Genomic DNA, 21,811 nt, shown 5'->3' with positions numbered 1-21,811 from the left:
GCTACGTGGCTTGTGGCTTACTGGTATCTTAACATTTTCTCATGGCAGTGGCTGGCAGGGTCTCTCTGTTTCAGCCTTCCACTTCCCAGAATTCTCTCTCCTTGTCCTGCCTATACTTTCCTGCCTGGCTACTGGCCAATCAGTGTTTTATTTATTAACCAATCAGAGCAACACATTTAACATACAAAACATCCCATAAAAGCTCTCCTTATGTGCCTCATAATGGCCCCAAACACTTGGGCTGAAAGAATTCTCCTACAGAGTCTTAATGGCATGTTTACATGCTGTAGGTGCATGCTGCTGCCCCTGACCCAGTACAGTTATTTGAGATTTGCAACACGATCTATTTATGCTCATGCCTCTGTTGCTTGACACCTGCTAGATATTCAAGGCAAGATAAAAAGAAATATTCTAAATTCTTTTAAGCATTTAAAATTACTTTTTAAAGTTGCATATGGAGTTGTGGGTTTAACTTAATTTAGTTTTTCTGTCATTCCCCCCCTTTTTTTTTAAGAAATAATTTTGTGCTGAGATTATTAGCATGTAGTGCCACACTTTGTAGCCCTGGCTGGTCTGGAACTTGCAATGTAGACAGAATCATTAGGAACTTACAGAGATTCACCTGTTTCTGCCTCCAGAGTGCTGGAATTAAAAGTGTAATTTATCATGCCCAGCTACATGTTTTATTCTTGATTTGGAGTTGAATTCTGTGTTGTTTTGTAGCTAACTAACTTACTGGATACTTTAAAAATGTGTGTGTGTGTGTGTGTGTGTGTGTGTGTGTGTGTGTGTGTAAGTCTGTGGCATGAAATGTGTAGAAGTCAGAGGGCACAATTTGTGGGAGTAACTCTTCTTCCTACCATGTAGGAGCCCCTCCAGATTAAACTCAGGTTGACAGGTTTGGTGACAAGTGGTCCTTCCTGCTGAGCCATTTTGCCAGCCTTTACTGCTGTCTTTGTTTTTCAAATAGTCTCCACCCAGATTAAATCAGAACGATGAATTGTTGGTAGGTTTAAAAATTCTCTTTGCTTTTGTTACTGTGAAGTATAAAGGGTTTAGGAAATGGGACATTAGCCTTACAAATCCTAACTTTTCAAGCAGAGTACTAGACCTGAGTGGGATCTGTGGTACTTGTGTTCAGGTATCAGGCTTAAAGGTATTTTTACTTCATCCCTTTGACCCCTAGAATCCTGTAGGGGATGTTTTCCAGATTACATCCTCAAAAACAGTATTAGGAGGTGTGAAGTTTGTTCCTTCCTTAATTCCCTGAAAATCTAATTTCAGTATTCACATGGTAATAGTATTACTTAATGGTTAGAATAATTTATGGAACTACCCTAAATCATATTAGCTTCTTTGTGATATCTCCTTTTGTAATTTACTGTGTAGCCGATTTCTCCCATTAATACACTATGAAATGATCTTGTATAATCTGGTGAACAGCTCCGTTTCCCATTTCAGAGGTTGCTATTCATAACCCTGTATGAGTTTTTCACCGGGTTCGTGATAAAATAAACTTGACATTTCCCTGCTAGAAATTAATGGACATTGCTCACTAGGTACTATTTAATCATTTCTTTTTGATGAATTCAGTATGAAGTATGGTTCATTTTGAAGGGAGTGTCAAAAATCTGAGTAGTAATTTTGATTGTGTAGTCAGACATAGGATGTGCTGCTTACCTTATATTCTCTTGTCTCTGCATGATCGCCTCCTGCCTTCCCATCCATTTTTAGAAGTTCCTCTGGGAAAGAGCACCTGTGTCCCAGCCAGGCAGAGCTTGACTCTGCTCACAAGTCAATATTCTCACAGGTTTGTACATAACCTTCTTTAGAACATGATAGGAAACTACTTTCATGGCCTACTTACAGCTCTTTAAAGTGAAGATGGAATGGGAACCAGTTTTTGAGAAATTCAGAGCATGCGTGTGTTGTGAGATGCCGTTCCCTCCCCTCTAACCATTCCCTGTGCCGTCACTGAAATGGATGTTAAAATTCTTTTTTCGAGTGTCTAGAGATCTAAAATGCCAACAGTGTCAGAGTCACTTCTAGAGTGTTGCTGACTCGTTCTATAATATGACTCATTCTCTACAACTTCTTCCTTTCCCCCTCCCTAAGATTGGATATTTTTGTTTATGTATACATGCACATGTGTGGAGGTGCCAATGGATGTCAAAAGAGTAGGTGGATCCCCTGGAGCTAGAGTTGCAGGTGCTTGTGAGCCACCTGATGTGGGTGCTGGGAACTGAATATGGTCCTCTGTAAGAACAATATGTACTCTTGGCTAATCCTACAACCTATTCCTTTAATTAGACAGAGGCATCCTTTTATAGTTACTACTTGCCTTCTTGTGTGCTGTGACTGCCACTATGACACATTAACATCATACTGTTTTCATCTCACAAGAACAGATTTTGAACAAAATTTTGATCTAATTTTTTTTTTTTAATTAGGAAAGCTAGGTGACGTGGAAGAGTTGCCTGGAGTGGACTGCAAGAGTCAGGAGAGTGTGGAGTGCTGCTCAGGTACCTTTTCTTGGGTATGATGATGTGATTTTGAAGAGAATATGAAAGCCACTTTGATTTCTGAGATGGGAGGGGTAGGGATATAGGACCTATGCAACAAATGGGTGATGGCAAACATGGGAGCTTATTGGTCTATTCCACTCATAGCATATTTTGATATAGAGGTCCAGAAAGCATATTCAAGCAATTTAAGTAACAAATAGGTCAGTTCTGCAGACCTTGATCCTTCCATTTCTTTTGCAGATGTTACTGACACTGTAAGGCATTCTGGAAGTCTAAAAGTCATTTAACTTATTTTCACTGTGGGGTTTTTGAATAGTCTGGCAACTCAGCTAGCTTCTAACATACGTTTCTACATTTTAAGCTCTTGTTAAAATTGTCAATGAATTTAGGCATTGCATCTGTGGAAAGGATCTGTGGTCTGCATGCTAAGGCACCCGCCTCCCCTCTACACACCCCACCCCTGTGTCTCCCATTTCATGTCACAGAAACACAGGATAAATGGATTTGTTTGAATATGACAAAAAACATCAATGTGAAGTGGATTTCACTGAATGCTCACTATATAATAAATGTTCTTTCTTTTCCATTTAGGCCAGAGTCTCTGTTTCATACAGTGGCAAATCCTGGGGCTTGATTGGTAAGCACTTCATATTTGTTGTTTTTTACTCAACTTACTATTTGAGGGTTGTTTTTTTTTTAAGGTGTGTTAGAGGTCCTGTGTTTGAACTTGATTTTATCTTTTCTGTCAATTTTCTGGCTAAGTATATAATCAAAATTCTTTTTAAAAATGTATTTGTTCAATTTGGATGCATGTTCTGCCTCTCTCTTTCTCTCTTTTTTTTTGTGTGTGTGCATATGTATGTATTCTGCATATATGCCTGGTGCCCAGGGAGAACAGAAGACATCATCTTTTTCCTTCATGAAGTGGTTTACGTTGGCGCTAACTTACTCACTCCTCCATGACTAATAGCTGTGATATTTTCTCTTCTTTTAAATGGAGTTTCTGTACTCACTGCACTCTCACCTTGCATCTCTTCATTGGGAGAGTCTGGAGAAAAACTTCAGAGTAGCTTAGTGGGTAATTTTGTTGAGTATTGGCATTCAGAAATAGTTGTAAGGTTGAAGACTATGAAATGGTTCACCTCTACTTGGGTGGATAGCCTCAGAATTTGGACAGCATAGGAAGAGTGAAACTTAGGCTAGAGTGTGGCTTCTGTATATATACCAAAGCAGTCCAGACCTTTCCCTTTCCCCTCAACCGTGATCTACTTTGTAAGTGGTTCCCAATTACTGGAATTTTAATGTGCTAATCCGTGGTGTGCCTTTTCTCCCTGAAACTTTTATTTAGATGAAATGTGCTTGTTTATATGAGTACCAGGGAGTTTAGATTGCATGGGTAATTTTAGGTCAAGCCTATGGATAATGGCTCTTTTATGGAAGAGAAAGGACTTTTTCATCGTACTTCATGAAAAAGCACTATTTACACAGAAGTTAATAGGCTCAGTTTTTTCCTTTAAAAATAACTTCCAAATTATAATTGCAGTATGTGCTTACAAGGAAAATATAGAGACTATAAAAAGTAATATTTTAAAAAAACAATTGGTTTTCCACAGGAAAGGAAAAATCAGATATGTAGGATTTTTCCAGTTTCCCAGATGTAAGTACTCTCACACTGCATAATTTCAGACAATTATAATGAGATAGCTGAATACAGATTTAGGAAAAGATCCACTGTTGGTTCATCTGAGTAAGTTCTGAGCAGCATTGAATACATTTTAAATAATTCACAATCCAGATAGCTGGTCATGACCACTCTGAACATTTTGATGTTACTCCAACTAATTTTTTTATGAAATATCCATATTAGTTCTAAGAAGATGATACACTTTTTTAAATCTAAATTTATACTTTCTCATTCAAGTGTCTCACTTCATTTCTTATTTCTAAACTCTAATCTTCTATAGATATATAGTGAAAGATATAGTAACTCAGTGAACTTAAAATATTCTATTTTTTGGTTAAAGCAAATGATCCAGAAAGCATTATATTGTGTGGAATTTTAAAAGTTGTGTGGCTCATGCAGATGAGTTGTATGCATGATTTTGGTAACAGCAGGTATAGAGCAAGCAGTAAAAAGACAGTAATCTTCACAGGAACTTTGCACTTCATTTATGAAGCTCGATGCAGAGTCAGTGAAGGTCTTTCCATGGGTATGTAAACATGTGAAAAGTTTATTTTGTCTAGTTCATATTATATTCTTAGTGTCTGAATTTGACTCTGGAATTTACTGCCTCTTATGAGAGGAACAGGTCTACTTGAGGCCCTGAAAGGGGCAAAAGCACTACTATTTGTTTCTTTGGAACATATAATTTAAAAAGTTGTGCCCGAGGCCTAGAAGTAGCTGATGAGGTTGGCATGTCATGGCTAAGTTTGCCAGGTTCCTGAGGTTGTACAAGTGAAATAGAAGACTCCAAATAGCCGCAAGTGCCTTCAGAAAGCCTTACGATTCTTAATTCCTAACGGTAGACTAGGGAGCTTTCATTTGAGTTTTTGTCTCATAGTTAGCTTGGAGGTCCTGCTAATGTAGTCATTAATATCTGGGCAAACACTTCACTAGATAATGAAGGGCAAGAAATACCTGCCGAGACCATCATGGAAAAAAAAGGGGGGTGAGGATTTAAAATGCACAAAGGGGCATATGTGTGGCCTGCTACTCAGAATGATTTTTTTTCTTATCCAAGTTTGGTCTCTTTCCAACAGATCTCACTTCAGTGTTTCCACCTGTGTTGAGTGTCTTTCTCAAGATTCTTACAGAGGTAAGATTATGTGAGAGCCACAGAGGAGAAGCGTTGTAATATACATATATATTTTATTGATAAAACAAAATGATTACAGGTGAAGATTTGAAAGTTTATAAGGATGTTTATTAAAATCACATCTAAAAGTCTAGACTGTGAGATGTACTTGTTTAATATAAATGTATATAGAGCAAAGCTGCATTTTTACTTAAAACCATGCAGGCCATCAAGTCATCAGGAAATCCCATCAGTGAAGTCAAGTTCTCTCTGGGTTCTGACCAAAATATTTCCTTTGATACCTAGTTAATATAAATGTAAGTTCATTTGACTAAATCAATTTAATTCCTCAAAACTTTTCATCTTAAGGTTTTTTCCCATCCTATTTTTTTCTGCCTGGAATTTCAGTTTTAGTCATCCCTAACACGCTGATGCCTATGCATTCTATATTCTCATTGGAGTGTGCTATTTGCTCATTGTTATGTAAGTCTTATAATCATGAAATGAGAAAACTGTAAGGTGTAGGGATAGGTAAGGATTAGGCCAAGCCATATTGTAGTAAAAAGTAAGGAAGCAAAGCTTAATGGTATCTCATAACTCCAAAGAGGGAAAGAGAGTTAAGGAGACAGGCAAGGGGAGTCGAGGAGTCCAATTTTGATTTGTTAGAGGAAGGGAGAGACCCTTGAGGAGAAGGTGGCAGTAAAGAATTCCCAAGAGCAGAGCAAAGAAGCAAATAGGAGAGACTTAGGAAGGATTTTTTTCTTCCAAGTTCAGGTATTAGGGGCCATAAATAGGAATTCCACCAGAAGGAGGATTCCAGTAGCATATCCATAAGAAATAGGAGTTATAAATCATAATGATATAAAGGGATAGGAATGGAGGCACAGGAATGGTGACATAGTAAATGGTAACTGCCATAGGACAGAGTCTCATTCCAAGGGCATCCCCAGGGGACCAAAATTTGTCAGAGAGATACCTAGGATCACATGGACAGGCATGCCTCCTCCACTTGATAGGACACCCAAAGGGGTGTAGGGAGGCTGGTTGCATCTGGTATGCCTGGCATACCTGAGCAACTTAAGAGAGACAGACTTGGTAGCTCTGAGAGAACACTAAAGTAGGCAAGGAAAAGACAAGTGGGTAGAGCAGGTAGAACAATGGAAATAGTGGTTGAAGAGATGAACTCTAAATTTGGAGTCAAATACTGTGGGTGGCACAAGTTGGCAGTTTGGTTCTGTTGGAAGAGACTGGGCTTTGGAGGACCCAAATGTTCCTCCTTGGTTTTGGTACCAGATTTAAGCAAGGGAATGGTGAAACCACCAAACTAGACCTCTGTGTGGGTAGAAAGAAAAGTTTCTTCAGGGAATCAAACTGTTGGGCTGTCTCTGGGGTGCAGAGACTAGCTGCCAGCATGAAAAGCCTTGGTAGTTTTATGCGCACAGGTAGTGGCAGGAGGACAGTTGTTAGCCAGAATAGCCTGGGATTCAGCATGGGAACTTTGATCTGTTTCAGACTGGCTTAATCAGAAGCTAGATGTCCTTTGCCTTGAGGGAGTTGACCAATGGGAGTAGATAAGGGAAGTAATGACTCTTCCTGAGAACACAGACCTGATTCAGGAGATTTCTGAGGAATGCTGAGTTTGTTTTTGTTTATCTGATACCAGTCCTTCTGTTTGCCTGGTCAGAGTCCAGCCTGAGCTGTCATTTGGGACATTGTCAGCAGCACGTCTGTTGTCTGTTTTGGGGGCCCACTTTGGAACTAATGACCAGAGTCTAGTGCTGAAGCCAGACTTGTCATTTTTCTGAGCACTAGTGTGACTTGTCTGTGACACGTTTGCTTTTCTATTGCTGTGATAAGGCACTGACCACAAAAAAAAAAATGAGCAAAGGGTTTATTTCACCTTGAAGGTTCCAGTCCATCTTTGAGGGAATTCAGGGCAGGAAGTTGAGGCAGGAACTGAAGTAGAAAACACGTAAGAATGCTGCTTACTGGCTTGTTCTCCATGTCTTGTTCAGTATGCTTTCTAATACAACTCATGACCACTGACTACAGTGGTCTGGACCCTCCCACATCAATCATCAATTCAAGAAACTGATGTTCCTCCTTTCCAGATGACCCTAGTGTGTGTTAGGTTGCTAAAAAGCTATCCCACATCAGTGTATAGATGTTATAGATATTAGTCATATATAACCATGCAAACTGACAATATAATGATGTTCTTTGTTTGCTTTTATGTTTGCTTTTGTCCTGAAATTATGATCAGAAAATCATCTTTTTTTTTTTGGCTTTTAGACTCCTAGGGTCTAAAAGAATAAAGAATGATTCTATACTCTGGTTATAAATCTCTGCATTTCCTTAAAATGTTTTGTGTTAAGCCGGGCGGTGGTGGCGCACGCCTTTAATCCCAGCACTTGGGATCTCTGTGAGTTCAAGGCCAGCCTGGGCTACCAAGTGAGTTCCAGGAAAGGCGCAAAGCTATACAGAGAAACCCTGTCTTGAAAAACCAAAAAAAAAAAATGTTTTGTGTTAAAGGTTTGGGATTAATTTTGCATTAAATTTTGCCACTCCTTCCAAGAGGAGCTGATGATAGAAATATTTGATCAGAGATGCTAGGGCACATAGTTCAAGGTTCACTGTATTTTGTAAGGTTTTGCTGTACCACATAATAGGTGCTTTCCTGAGTATGTAAATAAGCCAGCTACTTCATTCATGCTTTTCCCGTTTTTCTTACAGATCTTTTAAAAAGTACATTGTACCTATGCATATTTATGTTTGATCCCTCCACAGTTTTTTAGCATACCCTTCTGGTACACTCTGAAAGTGAGGGTGGGGGGAAGCACACATAAGGACAAAGGTGTATTCCTGTAAAGAAGCTATTGGTTAAACAGCGGTACTTGTAGCTGGCCACCACCATGGCGACAGAGGAGAGTGCTGGATGTATCGGTGATGGAAGAGTCACAAGCCATGGTTACCTTTCTGGAGCTTTATTGGGAGAGGGAGGGAGGGAGGGAGGGAGGGAGACCGTGTGGAGGGGGGAGAATACAGGAGAGAGTGTGGAAAGAGAGCACAGAGAGGGCATGCCTGCTTTTTAGGCTGGGATGCCGTCGCAGGCTAGTGACGTAATTAAGGACATAATCCTTACAGAAGCACTATCACTAATGTTTAGAAATGAACAATTATGTTCTCTTTCATATGAAATGGCTTATATGACAAGGCAGTATTCAAGGGTTTCTCTCCTAATCCGTATTAGTCCTTACTCTGATATCCTTAAGACCAAGAGGGGGCCCAATATGAATGAAGAAATGGAAATTTTGTGAACAAGGTGGCAGATCGTTAGTTCCATTCTGTCACACACTTTTCCTCTCCAGAGAATGTGAAACATGAAGGAAGGGAACGAATCATAGTGACTTTATTTATCCGTAGTCAAAAGGTTAGAGATGGGCACTAGGTCAAGAATCTGCCCATACCTTAGAACTAGGAGAGTATTTGGAAAGAAATGTTATGGATTAAGTAGCTAATGCTATTATTACTTAGAGTAGTTGATATATGCTGCTTGGGAAATTCATCTATTGGAAAGACTCAGGCATCTGTCTAGAATTTAAAGATTTGTACGATTTTAAGTGTCTATTTTCAGAAATGATTAGGGTTAGGCTTGAAGCATTAGATACAGAAAGGGGATTCAAGTGAGTATGCATAGTTCAATCCAGTTTGAGTTTAGCTGTCTAGGAGCTTCTGGGTGCATTTAATAATTGTTTTCTATAAGCATATAGTTAGAAGGTATAGAATAATAAACATTACCCTTGAGGGCTGGATCTGGACCTAATGTTTTTATATCACCACTCTGAAGTGTTAATATTAGGTATAGACACAAAGCGAGGGTCCCAAATATGTTCCAAGACAGGAAAGAAATAGAACCATTAGATGTCTTTGGGGGAAGTACATTTTTTTCTAAGGATCCCATGAAGCAGCTTTGGATAGGCATCATTTCTTTATTAACTCACAAATAAGCATTTGTCCTATTATATTTATAGGGATAGGGGACTTTAATAACTCATTTAGCTTCTGTATTAAAATCAATAAGAAAAGCAAATTGGAAAGTCAGTGTTTATTTTGTGAATGGGCTATCAGATTTCTATTTAAAAATAGTTTCCCATCTCAGATTTTTCACTAAAAGCTGTAATTAGTTTAAATATTATTATACACTGTTTGCTATGCTGCTTGCAATAAAATAATCACCCTTGCTAATTACAACTTCTTTGACAGTCTTTCCCTTTGAATTAATTCCTAGTTTTGAAAGGATTCTGTGAAAATCAACAACATAGTGTTTAAAGTTATTTTTCCAAAGACTGTATTCAAAATCATTTGTAAAGTAGTGTGTGAATAGTTATGAACCAAGTAGGCTGTCTGTTCTAATTGTCCAATTCAGGCCAGTTTGTACTCATGGGCTGTTCAACATACTGTGAGAGGGTATCTTTTCAAGAGGATGGGAGGTTAGCCAGATGGGCTAGTAAGATTCCTTCAACTTTGGCACATACAATTTGGCAAAAAGGCTAAAGTGGTGGTACATAGGATAATTCTACAAATGACATTTAAAGACTCCCCCCCCCATACATACACTTAGATCTGATAAAATTGAAAGTTACTTATTTCTTTGAAAAATATAAAATCCTGTTTAAAAGAAGAGAGACAGAGGAAGGATGGTTTCACAGTTAAGAGCACATACTCGTCTAGCAGAGGACTCAAGTTTGGTTCCTAGCACCCATGTCAAGTGGCTCACAGCATCTCTAACTCTAGTTCCAGTGATATCTGATGTCTCTGTCACTCTGCAGGCACTTGAACTCACATGTGCTTTCATGTGCACACACAAATTAAAACTAAAATCTTTTCCTTTTTAATTTTTGAGATTGTATTTTAATTAAAACATTTATCCCTTCCTTCTCTAAACCTTCTGATGAATCCTTCCCCAATCTCCTTCAAAGTCATGGCCTCTTTAAAATTAATCTTTAAGAACTGATCAGATACAAAATTTTCACCAAAGGACAGAACTTGGAAGTCAAGTGCATTTATCATAGCCATTATGCATTTGCTACACATATGAAACATTAGTGTTAGTCTCAACTTCAGTGGGTTTTTTTTTTTTTTGCTTTTCTTTCCCTCCCTCCCTCTTGTTCCATCACTTCTCCATTATACCTTTTTCTTTTGTATCACAGATTGACCTCTTAACTTGTTTTATAGCTTGTGGTCAAAGATAACCTTGAACTTCTGATTTTCCTGCCTCTGCTTCCTGAGTGTTAGGTTCACAGGTATTTGCCATAACGCCCAGTTCATGCAGTGCTGGAATTGGAACCTAGGGCCTCAGGCGTGCTACAGATGTACTCAATAATTCAACTGAGACACATGCCCAGCCCTCCTCTCACTTTAATGAAAATTTTTTTCACATACCACTTACAGATCTTCTGTTACACCCAGCCCAACCTTCATATTAGTAGTGAAGGACATTTACCTTTCAGGTCACTTGTATCCTGACATTCCCCTTTACTATACTTGTATCTTCTTTTGGTTTACTTCCCCCCTTCCCTAGGGAAGCTCCCTTTTCCCATTTGCCAAATCAGATTACCTATACACTGCTATTCCCTTCTCTATTGCTCCTTAAACCCTCATCCTAAAAATGGCCCCATTTTACTTTCCTGATTTCTGTAGTACCTACATCAGAAAATTTGGAGCTAAGAGCCTCCAATAAGAGCCAACATACAGCATTTGTCTTTCTGGGTCTGGGTTACCTCATTCAATATGATCTTTTAAAATTCCATACATTTACTTGTAAATTTCATGATTTCCTTTTTATTTGTAGTATAGTATTCCATAGTGCATTTCTGCCACATTTTCATTACCCATTAATAAGTTGAATAATATTTAGGTTGTTTGCATTTCCTACCTATTTTGACTGTAACAGTGAAGAATGTAGCTGAGCCAGGCAGTGGTGGTGCATGCCTTTAATCCCAGCACTTGGGAGGCAGAGGCAGGTGGATCTCTGTGAGTTCAAGGCCAGCCTGGGCTACAAAGTGAGTTCCAGGAAAGGCGCAAAGTTATACAGAGAAACCCTGTCTTGAAAAAAAAAAAAAAAAAAAAAGAACGTGACTGAGCAAATATCTGCGGAGTTTGATGTCCAGTCCTTTGGGCCCATGCCAGGGAATATTTGGATCATATGGGAGATGATTTTTAGCTTTTTGAGGATTTTCCATGCGGATTTTTGAGTGTCAGGATCTGTTTGCAATCCCACCAACAGTGAATGAGGGTTCCCCTTTCCTTACATCCTCACCAGCATTTGTTGCTAGTTGCTTTGTTCATCTTTTGCCATCCTGATAGGGAAGAGATTCTTTTAATCCCTCTTCCACCATGTTCCCTGAGCCTTGGAAGGGTGTTATAGATAATTAATTTTTGACTGACAATTCAAGTATAATTTATTCTCAGCAATTTGACCAGTTAAGAGCCTGTGGAGTAAACAAACATGCCTTGCAAATCAAAGTTAGAAAGCAGATTTGAAAGGTTTTTTGCTAAGCAGACAGGTGGCTTTGAGGCCTTATGGCCTAGTTATAACATAAAACGAGAGTTCTTGCATTTTTTTTTTTTTGAGAGAGAATCCGACTGTATTGCCTAGACTGATCTCCAATTCTTGGGCCCAAGTGATAACACCTATCAACAGCCTCCCATGTACTGTAACTGCAAGCATACACCACCAACTTAACCAGTTACAGTTTTGAGTGTCCTAGTGGGACAATCCCTGGAGAGAGACCCTTCTATTACTCAAGTCGTGTTAATAAGTATTGAAGAGACTGCACAAGGCCAGACAGGTGATAAGGTAGAGCAGTGGTCTGAAACATGAGAAAGTATTATTATAAAGGGAAGAAAAGCTTCTGAAGGCATGTAAAGTCAGGGAGATGTTCTGTTCATTGCAGAGAGGGCACTGCCACACCAAATGCTGTGTTTCATTTGGTACTGGAAAATGGTCGAGCTAGTCCTTTGGGGCTACTGCACAAGTTTTTAAGTTAATGTTAGGCTACGTTTAAACATTTAAAAGTTGAGGTCAATTCAGTCAAGTATATTAGGTCAAGTTACTGTTGCTGGACTGCAGGAGATGGTAGAGATGATACTACATATAGGGAAGCTGTGAGATCGGAACTACACACAAATTCTATCAAATCATATTTAAAGTGTTTGTTATTATAAGACTCCATGGAAAACATTTTAGAAGCTTGTAGAAAAAATTTTCCCTAGGCATTTATTCAGCATTCAAATATTCATTTGCTCCTGTTGAGGTATATGGTTTAAATTTTAATCCACAATGATTTAATTTTATAGTGAAGATTAACCAAGGCCTCAAGCTTATACCAGAATATCCAAATGAGTATATTAATTCTGGGAGCTTTTCTTCTAACAAGGAGAATTTTATCAGCATGAAATAAAGATATTTAAAAGTTAGACTGAAAATGGCTTTATAGTCACCCTGGAGCTTACATATGTCAGTTGATAATAATTAAATAACACCCAAACACAATTTTCAGTGAAGGAAAATGAGCTAGTTTTAGAAAGTCTGAAAGATAAATCAGATCATCAACATTCTAACGTTCATATGAGAAATCTATATAATTCACATTGAGCATGTCAGATCAACTGGAAAATTAGAGTAATTAAATGTTCAAGGGGAAGAAATTTTATTAGGCAAGCTATAAAACTTGACGTGGCAAGAGCACTTGCAAAGACCACATCCTAAAGATGCCCAGGAAAATACAGAAGCACTAGGCTGGGGAGGGGCTGATGACTAGTAGGTTTCCTGGAGACCTTAGTAGTAAAGAGGTGGAATCCTGTTTAGACATATTAATGCATCTAGATGGACCTAGAACTTCCTAGCATAGTAGAGAAAAAAAATTTGAAGTATACAGTGGATTAGTGATGAAGATCAACAGTCACTTCTCATGGCTCTGTCTTCTTGACCATCCTTTGACCTGTTTTTAGTTCTTGTCATTACTTCCCTGGACATGTATATTGTCTTAGTAACTGTTACCTAGCTTTTACTTGGGTTATCTATTATTTTCTGTGATAATAGTGCAATGATGTCATTACTTGTGCCAAAATTTGTCACTTAATTATTCTACTACCTGCCTTAGCAACGTAAGCCACTATGTTCGAACCTCTGTCTGGCCGTAGGCGAAGATTCCATGGATGACAAGGGCCTTGATTTGGCACTTCGGTCTTCCCCTGCTCTTTCAGTTCTGCCTCCTGTGGAATATACTTTTGACTTCATTTTTAAGGGTTACTAAGTACAGTTTTAATTTTTTAGTAATTTCCTTTTTGGAGTAAATTGTTAGGTACATATTTAAGACTAGGTTTCTCAATTGCTGACTGAATATATTTTTATTTTGGCCTTATTTAATTGATATTTGATACAGAACTCTATATTCAAAACTGTATATGCCTTTTCTTTCATTTTCTTCTGTCATTTAGGATTTTTTTAGTAGTTAAATGTTGGATCTTCTGGACCTATCTTCTGTAATACATGAGTTTGTTTCCATATGTCTCTTTGATGTTTTTGCCTAATATTCAGGGAATATATTCTTATGATTGTGGGGCTCATTTTACTGAGCACTATTTTGTGGCCACAATGGACTCCTTACTTATACTACATTTTATCTTTTTGAGGTTCTTTTTTTCTGAGACAGGGTTTCTCTGTGTAATCCTGGCTGTCCAGGAGCTCACTCTGTAGACCCTCTGGCCCCAGACTAACCAAGATCCACCTGCCTCTGCCTCTCAAGTGTTGCAATTAGAGGTATGTGCCACCACTGCCCGGCTGAGGTTCCATTCTTGATGATTCCTGTTAAGTCTGTCACATCTCATTTTGACATCAACTATGGTGGTAGTGGGCAGCCAAAGACCCCATTAGTTCTAATCTTCAGATTTTTTTCTAATAAATAAGAACTAGTCTTCTGTGTCTTCCTTAGTTTTCCTAATAATACACTATTTCTTTCCCTTGAAACATTACTATGTAGAATAAGACAGCAGCTCCAGATTTTTTTGTTTATCAAAACATCCTGAAATTTGCCTTTGATAATGCTTGACCTGTGATTCTAATATTTCCTTTAGAATTGTGATAAATGAAAATAGCACAAAGTTACATATTACATAAAGCACTTAAAATATATCAAATAACAAGTAGAAGAAGGAAAGCTATTGTATAGGAGTTTTCCTGTCAAAACTTTAAAATATATTCACCATTCGGTTTACACACTGTTTCTAGTTAGCAGGTAGTTAATTGACAAAAAGCCTCAAAGTACTGCCTTGGTAATCCAGATGCACTGTGCTTTTTAATATATATCAAGTCATTTAAGTTCTGCTCTTTAAGTAAAAGACATTCCTTCGGTCATAGGTCATGCCACCTCTCGACAACTTTGCTTCAGTGATGCTATGTTTTATGCTGAATGAAATCCTTTCAGATTCAGGCCCGGCTAGTTTCCCGCTTATTATAAGATTCCTGTACACTTTGCTATACTTGCTTCACTTGCCTATTAATAGATCAAATCCTTCTACCCGAACAGAGAGTTCAGATAGTTATTTGGTACACACAGTTAGGTAAATGAAAAGGAAGGGAGGATAGTGGTGGTTTTCCTAACACAGTATTTTGAGATATCCCAAAAGATTATAAGATAAGGTGAGTTTTTGGATTTTGAGCTTGGTCTTCGAATTTAAGGCTAGAAGTCAGTGCTTCTTTGAGGGACCATTTCCTGTTTCTTCTTTCTTGTTCATTGCTCACTACAGTGACTCCTAGTGATTAGAGTTTCAGATGCAGTTTCTTGCTTTACAACCTATGAAAGCATACACAGATTGTAATTTTGAAACTGACAGAAAAGGGCATGTCTTTCACTCTTAGAAGGGAAGCGATTGGGGGAAGACACAGCATGCATCTGTCTCATAGCTTTTAATATTCTTTTTCTGTACTTTTGGCATTTTAACTCTGTATCTGTATCTACACACACAGGATATAGAAAGATTCTTTTCTAGTCATGACTGTTTAGGGTTCTAAATGCCCCTTGAAGTGGGGTGTTTGGACATTCTTATAGATCTGGGAATTTTTCCTTTATAATTTTGTTGCATAGAGCTTTCTGTGCCTTTGGTTTCTATCTCAGCTCGCTCTTCTACCCACTGAGTTTTAGGTTTGGTGCCTTGACCATGTCCCAGAGTTTTTGAAAGTTGTGGTCGTGGTGGTTTTTTTTCTTTATATAGATTGTAATAGTTTCTTAGCCTTGCCTTCAATCTCTCATGCTCTCTCTTTGGCTTGTTCTAGTCTATTGGTGACATTCCCACAGTTTGAAATTTTTTATTTATTGACTTCTTCATTTCTACACATTATCTTAGTGAAAAGGCCTAAAAGCAACAACCTCTTCATTTCTAAATATTTCCATTTTTTTCAGAATTTTGATCTCTTTGAATTTATTTTTTTAAATACTAAAGTAACTTTCTTACTATGCATACCTTCTTACCTCCTTTTTGAGAATGTTGATCATTTATTGGAGTTTGAATTTTTCATTTTGTATTTCAACTAGTACATTATCTTTAAATATGATATTAGAGATTTAGGGAACTTTAAAGGAATCATACTGCTTTTTTATTTTTATTTTTGTGTTTCTGTTGTCAAAGATCTCTTCCAGATTAATACTGCGTTTTTCTTTGAGCAGTATTCTCCTGAGGTCTCTACTCTGACCTACCATTCAGGAGGCAAAGCAGATTGCAGTAACAACTCAAAAGTAAGTGGTATTAAAATATTGTAGAAAACATTTGGAAATAACAACAACTACAATAAGGATAGAAAAGATAGTCATATGTTAACTTGAAATTTACAGATTAGTAGAGTTCAAAATGTTAAGTAATAGAGCTGGGATATAACTTCATTGGTAGAGTGCTTGCCTAGCATGTGTGAAAAAAACAGGGTTTGATTTTTAGTGTTTTCTAGCACTGCATAAAATCAGGCATGGTGGTGTATGACTATAACCTCATCACACGGCTAATGATTGAAGGATCAGAAGTTCAAGGCCATCCTTGGCTGTGACTTTAGTAAGCTCAAGGCCAGTGTGGGCTATATGAGACATTGTCTCAAAAAATACAAAATAAATTGCAGAAGGATGAAAACATTAGTAAGTAATAAAAAGGCAAGTCAGGTAAGGAAAAAAAAGAGAGGCAAGATATAAAAGAGTGAAAGCATATGGAATGAAGATATAACAAATACTGGCAAGTTAAAACAGACTGAAAGCAAGTACAGAGGAAAACAAACCAAAGGAGAGAAACAAGCTGGCCAGTATTTCCTTCCTGAGGAGTGAGTCTTGCAGTGTAATGAGTTATTGTCTTCAGGAGATTCAAACAGGTTAGGCCAGCAAGAGCTGTTTGCACATGGAGGCCTGTCCTGCCTTTCCTATTAGGTTGTGCTAGTATATTTCACTTTTAAAAATGACGTATGGGGACGGGTGCTTGTATGCCATGGTGTCCATGTGGAGGTCAGGTGACAACTACCATGTGGGTCTCAGGGATGGAATTTAGGTCATCAAGTATGGTGACAGGCTATATCACTGGCCCTTAAGCTAACTTTTAAGACATTTTTACTGGGGGCTGGAGAGATGGCTCAGAGGTTAAGAGCACTGACTGCTCTTCCAGAGGTCCTGAGTTCAATTCCCAGCAACCACATGGTGGCTCACAACCATCTGTAATGAGATCTGGTGCCCTCTTCTGACCTGCAGACATACATGCAGGCAGAACACTGTATACATAATAAATAAATCTTTAAAAAAAAAAACATTTTTACTGTAACCATAAGTACAGTCATAATCTACAAGTATTTGTAAGTATTCCAAGTAACAATAAGAGGTTTTTACTCTTAGGGGAAGTTCATTTCAGATCATTAGCATGAAAAAGATAACATTTCAGTTAAATATTCATACAGTGGTAAATAACAGTTTTCTTCTTTTTCTCTTTTTCTTGTCTGATTGCAAGACAAGACTATTTCCTCATCTATTGTCAGATTTCTGTGCTCTTACCTTAATCTGATGATCAGGCTGCATTTCATCAGGGCAGAACAATAGTATTTTTAAAATTATTAGATCTCCTTTGTATCCAACTGTCTCCTACTACAGTAGAAAGGAATTTTTGAAGCTCTCAGAGAAATTCTATGTAAAACACAAAAACTCCATTCTCATGCCCTAAATTCACATTTCACTGCAGTAGTAAGTTTCATTTTGATTACTGCATACTTCTGGTATTAGAAATTCAGCCTTGTGGACTTAGGAAATTCTGAGATGAAGGGCCAGAATTGGTAATGGTCTTCTGTGCTTTCCCACTCTGCTGAACAGAATGCATTGTAGCAGACAAAGGGGATCGAGAATTACGAAGATGTCAGTCCTCCCACAAGCCGTCTTCTGGTTTCTCACAGCTGACATCATTCTTTGCTTTTTAATAATCCTATTGTTTTCATTGATTTTTTAAAAAATATATATTTAATTTAATTTTTTTTCAAGACAGGGTTTCTCTGTGTAACAACCCTGGCTGTCCTAGAACTCACTCTGTAGACCAGGCTGTCCTTGAACTCAGAGAGATCCACCTGCCTCTGCCTCCCAAGTGCTGGGATTAAAGGTGTGTGCCACCATGGCTTGGAATTATTACTATTTTTTTTTAGTTATACAGAAATAACAGATTTCAAGTTGACACTGTCATACATCCATTGTACATTACTCATATCCATCCTCCATTATCTCTACCCATCAGTTCTTCCTTCCCAAATAGTGTCCCTCTTCTTTCATGTCATATCTATTCTGCATATGAAAGAAAATATATTTATTTTTCTTTTCCTCCAGTATCCTTTTATTCCCCTTCAATTTTAACTCACTTCCTTTTTCCTTATTAGTTCCCTTTTTAATTTCACGTCACATCTATCCATATATATTCAAATTTAAATATAACTTATGCATGTAAGAGAAAACATACCATATTTGTCTGAATCTGGCTTACTTTGCTTAGCATGATGATCACCAGTTTCATCCATCGTTCCCATGGTTACAATAAGCCATCACATCTAGGATATTTAGATTATTATTTTTATTATCATTTCTCAATTATTTTTGTCTTCATAGATAGCTGTAAGGCTCCAGTTATATCCCACTTTGATTATTACGTCCTATGGATTATTTTCATGTGGAGAGAACCAAGTTTTTCTGGAACAAAATAATCTTGACACAGCCCCAAAGCACATCACTTCTACCATGGATTAAAGTTTCAAATCAGAAATGTATGCATTGATGCTGTAGCCCCCAGTGTGAGTACTAAGAGATGATTTTAAGAGTTAATTATGGTTAAATGAAGTCATAAAGTCGGGTTTAGAATCCAGTAGGACTGGTGGCCTTATAAAAGAAGGGAAACATCCCCCTTCTTTTCTTCCTCCACCCTCTCCATCTCCTTTTCTCCTCTCCCCTCCCCTCCCCTTCTTTCTGCTAACACATACTCGAATATCAGGAAGGGACAAGGTGGCCATGACTACAAGTAAGAAAGAAAGGCCTCACCAGAAATAAAATCCTATGGGATCTTGATCTGGAGTTCCCAGACTGAGAACAGTGAGGGTTCATTTAATACTGCCCAAATTACCCGTTCAGTCCTCAGGATTGTGTTAATCTGAGCATACCCTCCCCCTTTCCCTTACCATAAAAGAACGAAGAGCTACAGAGTATTGCCCACATGTAAAACCACAGATAAAGAAATTCCCTGAATAGAAGTTTCATGTTTACAATTGTTTAAAGGGCAATTTGGATTGTCTCTGGGTTTTAATAGGATGGCATTTCACATAATAACTCAATTCCGAAGCTGAGTCTAATCTTTGTGTGTAGGGGGAGGTTGCATTCTTTGCTTGTGATTTACATCACCTGACACCTACTGTAATGACTTCCATTGCAAGGGCCATTGCTATGGCTATGCAGCTTCAATCCATCACTGGCAACCTTCTGAGAGCTGGGGTATCCCATTCAATCAGGAGCCTAGTGCTGTGCATAATTAATTACATCCCTTTCCCCAAACTCCACCAACTGCTACACATCAATTCTCTGAAAACTAAGTGAAAGCAGTATTTTTCTCATACCTTCCTTCTCAGTAAGTGCAGATTTTGCTGTGTGTACAATCAATCATTGAAACCTTCAGCTTTTTTCTTTTAATTTCAAGTATTCATGACCATGTCTGTGTTGAAAATTGCAAATGGATTCATTCGAGGATATCATTAGTAACTGAGCTCTCTTAACTAGCTGCTGGACTCCAGGTCAGTCTTTGAAGCTGCATGGAGTTCAGCCATCTGCATGTAAGCAGAAGCAATCTCTGTGATTGTCTTTTAGGGCTATAACAGCTGTTTTAGCTGATAAATAACACCTATAATTTTAGTGTCAACATTGTTGTTCAGTGATGGTATCTAAAAGCCAGTAATTCTGTGGGCTAGGCTAAATTGATAAGCATATAGGGTAATAGAATTCGGGATTGTGATTTCAAGGGCAAGGTTTGCTATGATTATGTAGGATATTTCATTAGGCATTATTACACCAAATAATTTATTCAAGTGGATGGTCTTCAATTTTCAAGTCACTCAGGTTCTGTGTGACTGATAAGTTAAGAGAAAGGTTCATTATGTGCAGAGAAGAAAGGAACAAGGAAAGCTTGAAAAAGGACAGAATCTTAAAACCAACCAAGCCCCTAATGCATTCCCCGAATTGTTAAGACACTATTATTATGTTAAGAAGTTCTCTGCTTTCCTTATAAAGGTCTCTGAGCGTATTTCCTGTTGGCCATTAAGGCAGAGCGAGGCAAACCAGACAGCAATTTTGACTTGAATACTCAGTGCTGTAAAACCATTATGTGAATCTATTTCAGTTTGGGGTATGGAAGATGATGGTGCCTCAGTGCTATTTGTATCATTAAAACTCAGGAGGGAAAACGTAAAGGGAGTGGGAAAGAAAAGGGTGAAAAAATTAATTGGAGCTGTGAGACTTGAGACACTCCCACCCAGTCATCCATATCTATACTTGAAAAAGTAAAGGCTGCCTAGAGGATGGGGAATGAGTCACTTCTTGAGAATCTCTGGAAGGCTGTTAACCTTTTGCCTGCTTGCAGGAAGCACAGTCCCTGGAACTCAGTCTGATTCTGTGCACTGGAAAATAGAAATCAGGAGCAGGCAGGCATTCTTGGATTTTGTCCAGGAGAGTTTAAGTTATTGAAATACCAAATTCCTCATTGCCCGGACTTCTCCAGGCTAGTGCAGTCCTTGTACTTGCTGACTTTTGTGCTGCTTCCTGTTTCTGGATGCCTGCCTTTCAGCCCTTCACTTGAATAGAGAAAAGCTCCTAAGGTAGATTGGAAAGAAAGAGAATACTCTAGTAGGATGCTTGAGTTCCAGTCTAGGGGGCTGGGGTGCTAGGGAAGACTTACAGTCTTGGCCAAATACTTAAATTCTCTCTGACCTTAGTGTCCTTATCTGACGAACTTGGCAGTGAGGCTAAAGATCTTTCATTGCCTATTAACACTAAGTTTTTTTAAGTCTTTGTCTTACTATCCTCAGAAAGTTCCCTGCTCTGTTGCCCAGTTGTGCAGGGAGGTGTATTTACTTACATCTATGGAAAAGCACTGACCAGACTCCTGAATTTTCACATGAAAAATTACTCTGTATTTTACATTTGTCTCAAGTATAAATCTGTCTCATATCTGCAGTAGGATATTAGCCCTCTGCTTGCTCTTTCTATGCATGTTTTCATAAAATGTACTCATCTTATTATTCATGGCTAATATCTTTTATTTAATGCTATATGACTTTCATTGGCTGCTTTAAATATATTTTTTATATTTATGTGTGTATTCTGTGTGTACATATTTGTGCACACATGCATATACATGCATACATATGTTACCATGCACATGTGGAGATCAGAGGACAACTTAGGAGAGTAGTTTCTCTCCTTCTGACGTGGGTTCCAGGGAATCCATCACACTGTCAGGTGGCAGTAGGCACCTTTATGCTGAGCTGAGCCATCTTGCTGGCCCATCTTAGCAGCTTATGTTCATTCTGTTTTTTTTTTCTCTCTGTCTCTCTCACTTTCTCACTCTCACTCTTGCTCTTTTCTCATTTATTATCACTCTTCATTTTTTCTTTATTTGTGTTATACTAGGGACTGAATCTATAGCAAATGCTAGCTAAGTGACCTATCACTGAGCTTCATTCTTTGTCTTGAGACTGGATCTCACTAAATTGCCCAGGTCCTCTTGAATTCACTCAGATTTGCAATCCTCTTGCCTCAACTTCCCACTTAGCTGGCATTACAGGACAGAGCCACCAAGATTGGCAGTATAGGTCACTTTCAACAATAAGTGTCTTAAGGAAAAAACAATTCTAATTTGGGTATAAGAAAGTAGGGGGAATTTATATAATGTAAC

At 38.2% G+C, this 21,811-nt stretch overlaps 1 protein-coding gene across 1 annotated transcript in view; it reads left to right on the top strand.

Moving 5' to 3' along the window:
* The first annotated feature begins 1,642 nt into the window (after nt 1–1,642).
* Nucleotides 1,643–21,811, top strand: part of Usp26 (ubiquitin specific peptidase 26) — a 40,201-nt gene continuing 20,032 nt past the window's right edge. The window contains exons 1-4 of the mRNA XM_059250413.1: nt 1,643–1,810; nt 2,451–2,522; nt 3,117–3,162; nt 5,286–5,341. The gene's annotated coding sequence lies outside the window, so the exon portion shown is untranslated. The remainder of the gene's footprint in view (nt 1,811–2,450; nt 2,523–3,116; nt 3,163–5,285; nt 5,342–21,811) is intronic.

The sequence above is a fragment of the Peromyscus eremicus genome, chromosome X (genome assembly GCF_949786415.1).
Source record: "Peromyscus eremicus chromosome X, PerEre_H2_v1, whole genome shotgun sequence".
NCBI classification, from domain to species: Eukaryota; Metazoa; Chordata; class Mammalia; order Rodentia; family Cricetidae; genus Peromyscus; species Peromyscus eremicus.
Note: the sequence above shows the minus strand (reverse complement) of the source record. Positions and strands in the feature narration are given on the sequence as shown.